At 39.9% G+C, this 11,922-nt stretch overlaps 1 protein-coding gene across 2 annotated transcripts in view; it reads left to right on the top strand.

The window, feature by feature from the left end:
- The window catches only part of LOC144635075 (tumor necrosis factor ligand superfamily member 14-like), a 255,865-nt gene that overhangs the window by 22,904 nt on the left and 221,039 nt on the right, over positions 1–11,922 (top strand). The window lies entirely within an intron of this gene.

Below are 11,922 nucleotides of genomic sequence, written 5' to 3'. Positions count from 1 at the left end.
AAATTCTCACTCTGAGTGCACAGCTATGCAAATCTGTTATTTTATTTTGTTTTTCTTGAGTGATAGAGTGCTTGCATTGAGATGGAAGTTTTAAACAATGATGGAAATGCCGAGTCATTCCAGTATTTGGTTTTGGATATAATGAGAATATTGGACAAACAGTTGCCCAAAATCAAAGCCAATTACATTCATATGAGAATTTGATCTTATTTAGTCGCAAGTTACTCTTACCAACTCCGTTTATATTACAGCAATACCAGGGCCGTAACTAGCATAAGGCAAGATGAGACACTTGCCTCGTCTAGATATTAATCCAAAACTAAAATCAAAAAAGGTTGGGAAAATAATCCCAAGTTGAACAAGATTTATTTTTCTCAAGAAATACCTTATGAAAAATGTAGAAGAAAGAGTTTCAGAGTTCTAGATCCCCCCCCAGCAAGATCTTGCTTCGTCTGTGGCAAAAGTCTGGTTACGGCCCTGGATACGGAAATACAAAAATCATGTCAAACGTTTTATTTTTCTTAATTATTTGATTTTTATTGGCTTCAAACAAACTGCTAATTAACATAACATCACTGATGTCTACCCAAAAGACAAAAGATTCTCTGTAATTTAGCATTACTTTATTATTGTTATTTTATATTTTTATGCAGAAGTTACTTAATAACTATTTGTTTTAATATGAGATTTATGCATATAATAGACGCCATTTCAAAATTCAGTTCCAAATGGTGGGCGAATGAAACGAATAAACTCTTCCTATATAAACCCGGGGGTACTCCCTATAATGGCCAGTACGGGGAGGCTCCGCCCGAAAAGAGTACCTTTTTCAGGCTTCAGGTATATAAAAGAGAAGAGATTTTGCAAGTTTAGGAATAAGAAAGGGTAGGAACCTCTGTCATTAAGATATTAAAAAAGGCCTTTAAATTAAATATTTCGAACAGACGCAACTTATGGATGTATCGTCTTAATTTATTAAGCACTACATAAAAATGTCAATAAAACGTCCTGTTTTAAGTATACGTCGTGTCGTGTAAGTATATGAAAGGGGTACCTTTTTACAATAAAAGGTTTACGAAAGGGGTGCCTTTTCTGTCAAAATGGTATATTAAAGGGTAAGGGGTTGGATCTCGGGGCGGAGCCTCCCCGTATAAAACTTTTTTGAGTACCCCCCCCCCCCCCCCAGGTATATAAAAGGCTTCCATGGAGAGAAATGTACGAAAACCCACGAGAAAGAGTTAAAGAGTTTAAGTTTATAATCGATCATTGTGTGATGTGGGCCCAGGAGTCTACATTTTTACGTCAGAATAGAATTTTTTTGTCTTGGATCGAAGAGATTCCATTTACATTTTCGCCACTAGTTTTTAATTACTTCATTCTTCATTCTGACTTGTGCAGGGAAAACTCGCGTAGCGGTGAGAGCGCTCGCCTCCCACTAATGTGACCTGGGTTCGATGCCGGCTAGTTGCCAACCATGTGTGTGGGTTCTCCAGATTTCATCCCCCGTGAAAAACAACCAATTCAAAATCCCGATTCGGCCTGGATAGCTTACCCGCGTGAAAACCAGCTAGAGCTGATGTGGCTGTCTCTTTAAATATCGTAATTTACTTAACTCAAAAAACATGTGAGTGATATGTGCAAAAAAGCTAGTGTGAAGGTTGACATTAAAAAAAATGTGTTACCGACTGAAGCTAAGCTTCAATTCTTCACGTCGATCACACGCCTACTTACTGGCACACTATATGGGTGTTTTTCAGGTCACCGGACAGTGGAAACCTAGAAAGAGTTCAACAACGAGTAGTATACGAGTGGTATACGTTTTGCTGGTCTTTGAGTGGCTGCCAAAAGCTTTGGGGTTACCAGCTGGCTTTTAATAAAGATATACAAGGTCAGGCATACTTATATTATACGTACATACTTATATAAAACCTAAAAAGGAGATACTAAATGTTCATATAAGAAGCCAGACAAGGTCTGTCGAAGCACTCATGAAATACTTGAGCAGTTCAACTTGATACTGTTAAAGGTCATTTCAAACTCATTTTCATATGAATGATTTCGCACGTATAGACTCGTTTTGAAACAGAGGCAAAGGATAAATCGGAAATGGCCTATTGATCGCACCCTGACAAATGCGACCTGGTCGACGAAGGATGATTTGTCAGATACTCTATCTAATCTAAAATAGTCTACCTTATTTGAAATAAACAACTCCATAATAATAGAGGGGTAACTCAAAACGTCTAACGATTCAAGGAGGCGGCGGTGGTGGTGGGGTTATCAGAAGGAGGCGGCGGCGGTGGCGGTGGTGGTGGAGGGTCATCAGTAGGAGGCGGCGGTGGTGGAGGGACATCAGTAGGAGGCGGTGGTGGAGGGTCATCAGTAGGAGGCGGTGGTGGTGGTGGAGGGTCACCAGTAGGAGGCGGTGGTGGCGGTGGTGGAGGGTCACCAGTAGGAGGCGGTGGTGGCGGTGGTGGAGGGTCACCAGTAGGTGGTGGCGGCGGTGGCGGTGGAGTAGGAGGCGACGGTGGCGCAGGGTCAACAGTAGGAGGTGGTGGCGGCGGTGGTGGAGGGTCACCAGTAGGAAGCGGTGGTGGAGGGTCACCAGTAGGAGGCGGTTGTGGTGGCGGTGGTGGAGGGTCACCAGTAGGAGGCGGTTGTGGCGGCGGTGGTGGAGGGTCACCAGTAGGTTGTGGAGGGTCACCAGTAGGAGACGGCGGTGGCTGTGGAGGGTCACCAGTAGGAGGCAGCGGTGGCTGTGGAAGGTCACCAGTAGGTGGCGGCGGTGGTGGTGGTGGTGGAGGGTCACCAGTAGGAGGCGGCGGTGGCGGTGGTGGTGGTGGAGGGTCACCAGTAGGTGGTGGCGGTGGCGGTGGAGTAGGAGGCGGCGGTGGCGGAGGGTCACCGGCAGGAGGCGGTGGTGGCGGTGGTGGTGGAGGGTCACCAGTAGTAGGCGGCGGTGACGATGTCGGCGGTGGAAACTCACAAAGGTTACCCTTGTAGCCAGGTACACAAGTGCAATTAAATCTTTTACCCCTGACGTCACAGGTCTCGTGGCACATTCCTCCACTCAGGCATGGCTGCGAATAGCAACAGTTATTTTGACAATCGTTGCTTCTGTAATTCACCTAGAAGTTTTAACAGAACTACACTTCAGGAAAGAAAACTAAGTATACTATATACGAGTATACGAAGCTGTCTGCTCACCTCGTACAGTGAGAAAATGATAGCAGCGAGTCTGCAACAATTTACCATTGCGCTAGCTAGGCAAGTCATTACTCTTTTATTCTGTTATGTTTCTCTAGATAACCAGGGAAATGGATCAATGTCTAGTCCACTCGTAGCAACATTCGGTTCATTATAATTAGTATAGGGGCAATGCATGCAGGAATAAAAGTTTGCATTGTGTCGAAGTTTCCCAACAGATCGCCACTACCCGCCTATACCCCTCCGTGCTGGAGAGAGACATTTTGCATGTGAGAGTCGAGTTTTTTGTCAAAAACATTGGGCTATACCCAACAAGGTTTTATACGGGGAGGCGCTACCTCGAGGCCCAAACCCTTACGCTGTTATATACTATTTTCACAGAATAAGTATCATTTTTATATACCTTTCTTAATTCTTTCTCATACTTTCAGTACTACTTACTGCATCCCTTTCTAAACTTTTCAGTGGCCATTTAAAATGCTCAGATCAATCAATCACTCCAGTTCAATCAATAAGTTCTGTTCAAGAGTTTTTGAAAGGCTCTTTCTAAATACCCAGGATACCTTATTAAATCTTCCCCTTACCATTTCGTATTCTTTAACTCGCAAAATTCTTACCCTTACATTTTATATACTTTCAGCCTAAAAGAAAAGGTACCCCTTTCGGGCAGAGCATTCAGGTATAGTCCGCTATAAAGATTAGCGAGTAATTTTGTAAATAATATAGTTCATTGATATAATTCTTACTTGACAACTGTGCCGACACCCAATCTCATTGCCACCTCCAGCGTCCGGTTCAGGTCAAATACTCTAATGCCAAAGTGTCGTGGATTTAAAATGGCTAGTTTAAATATTACCAGTCTTTTGAAACGTATTGATGAACTTCGCGTTTTTCTAAATGATCAAAACATCGACGTTCTAGCCATAAATGAGACCAGGCTAAATGAGAGCATTTCTGATCAGGATGTGAAACTCCAGGGTTATGATATAGTCCGCCGTGACAGGTCAACAAATGGCAGGTTTGGTGGTGGCGTATGTTTTTACATTCGTTCAAATATAAGCTATTCTGTCCGTACAGATTTGGACAGTCAGCTCTTGGAAATTATATCAATTGAAATTCGTAAACATAACTCAAAACCCTTTGTTATTACTTCATGGTACAGACCTCCAAATTCACCCCATGAACTTTTCGCGCATGTAAACACATTATTAGGCAAATTAGATTCTGAAAACGTAGAACATTTTCTCCTGGGGGATCTAAATTGTGACATGCAATCCAAAGACAATGCTAATGTGAAAGCTCTTCTAAACATAACAGATATTTATGGATTGGAACAACTCATTAATGAACCTACCAGAATTACACCTACTACAAGTACTTTAATTGATCTGATTTTCACAAATCGGGCAGGGAATGTGTATTGTTCAGGGGTGTCTCATGTCGCCATAAGTGATCACAGTTTAGTTTATGCATATCGAAAAATTTCAATTCCCACTTTCTCCAAAGGAGTTAACTTGATAACATATAGACAGTTTAAACATTTTAATAGCGCAAATTTCTATGCGGATATTTTAGCCCAACCCTGGGATGATATAAAGAAATTGTATGATCCTAATGATATGTGGAGGAGGTGGAAAGAATTATTCCTGAATGTATGTGAAAAGCACGCACCGATGAAGACCAAACGGACACGAGATTCTAAATCACCATGGATAACCACTATTTTAAAAAAGCGGATGAATTTCAGAAACCGCCTCAAAAGAAAGGCTATTAAGAAAAAGGATCCATTTATTCGGAACCAATTTCGAATGGTTAAAAATCAAGTGAATTGGGAAATTAACAGCGCTAAAAAAGCGTATTATGAAAATGCCTTCAACAATTGTTGTGGGGATCAAAGGAAAACATGGAAAACAATCAATGAACTGACCTCACGAAGATCCACTAAAACTGTTATTAATGAAATGGAATATAGTGGGGTAAATTCTGAAGATCAAACAGATATAGCAGAAATGCTAAACTCCTTTTTCACAGAAGTTGGGCCAAGCCTTAGTGGAGACGTAACAGAAGTTGATAAATCCTTCGACGAATTTCTTACAGCAGCTGATAAAAATTTTGTTTTTGAAAAAACAACACCTACACGTGTTTTTGCACTACTATCAAAGCTTTGTATGTCAAAGGCAACACGATTAGATAATATTTCAGCGAAACTTCTAAGGGAATGTCCTGATTTACTGGCGGAATCTCTCACTCATATATTTAATCAATCCCTAATGACGGGTATCTTTCCCGATGAGTGGAAATCTGTCAGAGTCACTCCATTGTATAAAAATTCTGGGAAGCGTTCTGATCCGACGAATTATCGGCCAATATCAGTAATTCCAGTTGTGGCCAAAGTCTTTGAACGGATAATTTACGATCAACTTTATCATTATTTAACAAAAAACAACTTTCTCTCGTGCCATCAATCTGGTTTTCGGTCTCTGCATTCCACGCTCACTGCACTTATCGAAGCTACAGATAGCTGGGCTTGGATATAGACCGTGGTCTTGTTAATGCCGTAGTCTTTTTAGATCTCAAAAAGGCATTTGATACAGTAGATCACGATATTTTGCTGCGAAAATTGCAATACTATGGGATTTGTTGGACCAGTCATCAATGGTTTGCTTCTTATTTAGATAATCGAACACAGATTTGTCATATTAATTCTTGTAAGTCAACTACGAAATCAGTCTAAGATGTGGTGTTCCCCAGGGAACAATTTTGGGACCTCTTCTGTTTTTGATATATATTAATGACTTACCACACTGTCTGACATATTCGGAACCCAGAATGTACGCAGATGATACTAGCCTAACACTTGCTAGCACTGACATTGAGCATATAAATTATCGCCTTAATCACGACCTGAGAAATGTGTACGAATGGCTGTCTGCTAACAAGCTTAGTCTAAATATGAAGAAAACTGAGTTTATGCTTATTGCATCAAGGCAGAAGTTATCACAATTTACGGAAAGTCCCTCTCTTACTATAAATGAGAACGCAATAGAACAAGTAACCTCCGCTAAATCCCTCGGAGTTTATGTTGATCAAAATATAAACTGGGAGTGTCATATTGAAAACATTTCTAAGAAGATAGCTTGAGCCATTGGTGCAATTAAACGAATTCGGCATCTCACTCCATTTAATATTTTAATCAAAATTTATAATAGCCTTATTCAACCACAATTTGATTATTGCAACGTAGTGTGGGGAAGCTGTAACAAGGGCCTTGCTGAAAAACTGCAAAGGCTTCAAAACCGCGCAGCTCGTACCCTAATGTCTGCGAGCTATGATAGTAATTTAGATGATTTGTTCCGGACACTGGGGTGGCGAAGACTCTATTATCAAAGATTGGAACAGAAGTCTATCCTAATGTATAAAACATTACATGGTATGACTCCTGATTATCTGAGATCAAGATTCGTATATCGTGACGATGTTAGTGCTTATCGTTTAAGGAATACCGAAAACAAATTAGTTCTTCCACAACCTCGAACTGATTATCTCAAGAAAAGTTTTTCGTACAGTGGAGCTCAGTTGTGGAACAACTTACCTGTAGACCTAAGACAAGCTTCTTCACTGGCCGATTTCAAATCTAAATTAAGTCGGCACAGTTTAAAGTAATATCTAAATTTTAAGTAAATTTTAGACACGGCCTCCATGAAAAGCAGACTTTTCTTTTGTTATTTTGAATTTGTTGTTATTAAATTTTTGTAGTTAGTTAGATAGGTAGATAGTCCAGTAACTTAATTGACCCCCCCCCCCCCCCCCCCCTCTTCCGAACTGCTCTGTCCGGAATCCAACTTGCTAACTATTAGGCCACTGTGACTTTCACAATATTTTAAGAATAGCATATAAAAAACAAATTTCTTCTTACCACCACGTTGTAATCGATGATAAGATCATAGTATTGACTTCCTTCTTTCGGTTTTAACGCGCCAGGCTTTAGATATCTGTTCTCTTCACTTAGTTGGCAATTGTCCTGGTTCTCTTTAGCATTGTAGTTAAACGAGATACATCTACAGTCTAAACGACATTTCCGAAAACAGTTAACAGCTTCCATGACTGACAGGTTTTCAAACACGTGTCCATGGAGCGCATGGTTGTCTACCATGTCTCTCCCGAGAGCGAAGAAAAATCCACCATGTAGAAATTTAGCATGTCCTTCTCCACTTATCAGAACAAAAAACACGCTCAAAACCGAGAACGCTGGTGTCGTTTTCTTCCTGTTGAATGAAAGAAGAATGGCAATTCTTTCTGTCTTTGTTTCTCTTTTGAAACTCTTAGTAGCTCTTTTAAGAACCCGGAGGGAGTGGGGGGGGGGGGGGGGAGGGAATTGACTTCGTAATATACGTTTGAACCAAAGGGTGTGATTATTTAGGCAAGAGAAGCCCTTAACGAAAAAATGGTGTTTTGTTAAAGTAATTTGAACTGTTAAAGTGCTCTGATAGACATACTGAAATTTACGTATGATATTTTGTTCATATCCCATGTAGTGTCAAAGTAGATCATTGCAACTGAGACAGTTTTATCTACTGAAAGTTCTAATTGTCTGTCTTATGTTTGAAATAAACTACTTGGGCCACGGAAGAGGCTGGAAAAGTATTTTAGAAATTATTTGATTTAAGGCGCGTTCGTCTTGGATTTTCCGGATAAAGAACTGAATATATTCTTATTTCGAAATAAAAATATCTTCAGACTTCTGGAACAGAGTAGCTGCAACGGAAATCCACAAGTTTTCCGGAATGCAAAAAGGTCCCAAACGAATGCTTACTTGCATTATTCGGATTGTTCTTATTTCGGAATTGATCCCAAACGAACCCGCTCTAAGAAAGTTAAAGTTAACAGTTTTATAAATACAATGAACAACGATTAATCAGCGCTAGCAATTTCTAAAGCTACCGCTCTCGGTCTCGGCTCTCGAAATTCAGTAATTAAAATGTTTTTACAAAACTACAATATACTTACATGGAAAAATCTGCGAAGAACGCCAAAACCCGCTCAGGTTAGTCAGCCCATCATAAAGAAGTTAAAAAAAGACAGTAATTTTGAACACCTTCTAAAAAACTTCAAGTTCTAGAATAACAATGAAAATCATTTTTTTCAAACTTGTTCCGGCCTTATCACGGCGGGTGATTCACATAAATATATGATAATTTCAGAATCCTAAGTGTTAATGTCAAGTTATTGGAAGTTTTACCAGCGGGACGCTGGAAAAGTATGTAGGAATTGACAAAAGTAAGAGAAAAAAGATTTCTGCGAGAAAGTAGTAGTTGAAGCCAGGTTTGGAAAGCTTTTTTTTCTTGTTGTATATATTCTTATTGCAGGGATAAGTAATTTTGATTTTTTTTTTCTTGCCTCGTTGTAATTTATTATATGTTATACATTTATAGTCAGGTTGCAATTAACTACATTTTATACAATATGACATTCTTCTTGCATTTATATCCCACCCTCTAGCGGATTTATGTTAATAGTACTAAATATGGACGAATTCATAACAAAAATGTCGTGACTCATCTTAAAAAAAAGATGATAAATATTTTTTTTATCAGAATAAGGTTTATAAAATGTAAAGTAGTTCTGGTCTTAAACATAATGTTTGTAAAATTTATGCATGGCCAGCAAATTACAAGTAAGAGATATATTAACAAATTTAAAGCGGTGCTTCTTTGGTTTCGTCATAAGAGTAAACAGGATGTTGACCGCGCCGTGTTTTACAACTCCAAACTGAAACCTGTTTTGACGAGAAAAGGTTTATTGATATAAAAACAACAGAGAAACGCATAATTTGTTCATTGGCGGACGGTTTTTGATGATAGATGTTTATATTTATCTACTTGCAGCTGGTTGCGAGCTAGAACGATGATAATTAAAAACAAATAAAGTTTAGACAAACTGTAAACTTTAAACTTCCCATTGGTTGTGAAAAATGAAAAATTCTAATTAAGGTAGGCTTTAAGGGGAAAGGGGAAAGTGGGGGAAGCGACGCTTTATGCTACATTCTTGATTGTAATATAGCACTTTCCTTCAACCACGAAATTCCCTAAACTATTAATTTCTCTTACTAGCTAATCGCTTCATTTTTCTCGTTTCTCTCGTCTCTACTTGGCAGTGTAAATGTAGTTTCACCTGGTACAACACCATAGAATTCCGGTTATAAGCCCCCCCCCCCCCCCCCCGCTTCAAGGCCCCCTGGTTAAAGGCCCATCTACCTGGAAACAAATAATACAACGGTTATAAGCCCCCCCCCCCCCCTAGATATAAGCCCCCATCTGCTGGATGACACTACAGAACAGGGCTAAATGTTGCTTTATTATGACAAGATAAATCAAGGTGACGGGCCTACACGACTCCTACATTCGTGACATTTGTACCTTTGCCGTTCTATGTTAAGTTCGATCTTTCGACCTTATTTGCTTCTGACTTCTTTGTGAGGGTACTGTTTTGTTTGGAGGCATTATGTATTGAATAGAGCCGTAAGATTGTGGCTAAGGAAGTGTCTAGAGGTCATTAGTCCTCGCTGCGGGGTTTCCCACTGTAGAGTTGAATCTGACTCGTCCCCAGTCGTCTTTTGAGTCCGTCTTGAGTCGACTGCTGAACACGGAGGGAATCATGGGAAGGAAGAGAAGAAGCGAAGGAGACGACTGGCAGATCGTGAGTCGAAAAGTGTGTTGAAAAGTCGAAAAGTGTGCATTGGCCGTTTTTTCGGATATATTTTTGGCTAGATACATTAAGGGTCCCTAATTGTCGTACCAGGCGAAATTTCAGAGGTATTTGGCGGCTAGAATGCTACTTTTAACGGCGTTTCTTTATCGCACTGAGATCGCGTCAACTGGCGTCCGTCACAACAAAGGCCAAGGAGTTTTCAGGACGGTAGAAGGCGGCTTCAATTGATTTACGAGAAGAAATATATTTTGTGGCTTAAACATCACTCAGTTTTGTTCAACAGTTGTAGCTTTTTGTGCTTATCGGCTTGTACGCGTTTGCCGCTGTCGCTGATTTGAACCGCTCTAATTGTCGCTATGTTGACATCTACTGGATGGTATTCCAGCAGAAAAATTGGAAACATTCGAATATTCGAAGAGAGGAAAAATCACAAGTATCATTTTGTAATCACTGCAAGGTATGGATCCCTATAATTCTGGATTACAATGTTGATGTGTTATCGTTTGGAGTCAATAAAACTCTCTCTGCATGAGTTTAAAAAATTGCAACATAACTGAACATAATCATGCTGCGAATGCCGTGACCATTTATTCCCGTGTTTTATTCCATGAAAAAAACGAGTAGCTTGTTTTCAGAGTAAATTAATAATAAAGCTTTAAACGATATGTTGCAACATGATTGTAGGGATATGAAAAGAGCCAGAAGTGCGTCTTTGATCAGTCCGAGCTTTATAAATGAATAATCTGACGGCGGCACTTGAATTGTTTAGCCTTGACCCAAATTATAAAACAGGAAACCGTCAGACATTAATATTTTTCAGTTTGAGTTTGACTTTCTCACCATAAAAAGAAATGTAGACAAGTTTGTTGACGCTTACCGGTATTTCAACCGGACTGAAAGCGTTTTAGTTAAATTGGGGACTCAATATTTCCTCGGCGGGAAAGACTAATTACTACACTGTAGTGATCTGTAGTTGGGCAATCGTACGGGTCGAGTTGTGTGATGGGCGAATACTAGCCGTGTGATATGGATAAAAAAATCCCCGATTGTTAGATATATCGTGGAAGAGCAGTTTGTGGCGTTTTAAAGCGCCCGAAAGCGTTCTAATTAATAGTGCCTATTTTTATCTCAACACCGCCATTAATCCGTCCGCCATCTTGGAAACAGGATCTGCCAGTCGTCTCTCGCCTTTCCTCCTTCCCATCATCCTTCGCGTCTTGCAATTTTCGCATAAGAGACGACTGGGGACGAGTCAGGAGTTGAATGACACCTCTAAATCTGTACTCTGCTACATGTTGTGCTAGTTCAGTTTGTTTTGGCTCAATTGGGGCTCAATTCTATTTGCAAGATCTGAAATGTTCCGTGAAAATGTAAACTACTTGCATTTTGTTGACGCCGGGCCTTGCATTTTAATCAATACTGTTGCAAGATGTATTGTCTTATCACGGATAATCTTGGTTCTGTTTCGCCAGACACTGTTTCAGTTTTACTATAAAAAGCTGAAGTTGGTTTCAGAGAGACAAAAATTGCTGTGGCTCGTTTCGATACGTTTTTTTTTATTCTAATTATAAGCCCCCCGGATATAAGCCCCTCCGTTTATAACCCCCGAAAAACCCCTTACGAAGTTGTATAAGCCCAAAGCAAAAAACAAACGGAATTTTACGGGTTATATATGTATTTTTTTCTTTTTTAATTAATCTGCTTAGCAGTTACTGTAACAGAAAATGATACGTTCGTGTTGACGCAGCAGTGCAAACACAAACGGAAGGTTAGAATTCATTAAAAAGTTCATGTGGACCTCAAGCGGCAGATGACACAAACGCGTACGGTATATTTTGAAACGAATTGGCCAGTGTTTTTCAAGTTTGTCGTTTGTTGTATTTTCTTGAACTTAAATTTGTCTTAATCTTCCTCAGTTAAAACCATTCTTGTTTTCTGGATAATGGCCCATCAGGCCGGAGCTTATCCCTGTTTCCGTAGCATGATGCGACTAGAAGTATATTTACT

This window comes from Oculina patagonica, chromosome 13, assembly GCF_052425735.1.
Source record: "Oculina patagonica isolate OP01 chromosome 13, crgOcupat, whole genome shotgun sequence".
Lineage (NCBI taxonomy): Eukaryota > Metazoa > Cnidaria > Anthozoa > Scleractinia > Oculinidae > Oculina > Oculina patagonica.
This window is presented reverse-complemented; position numbering and strand designations above follow the sequence as displayed.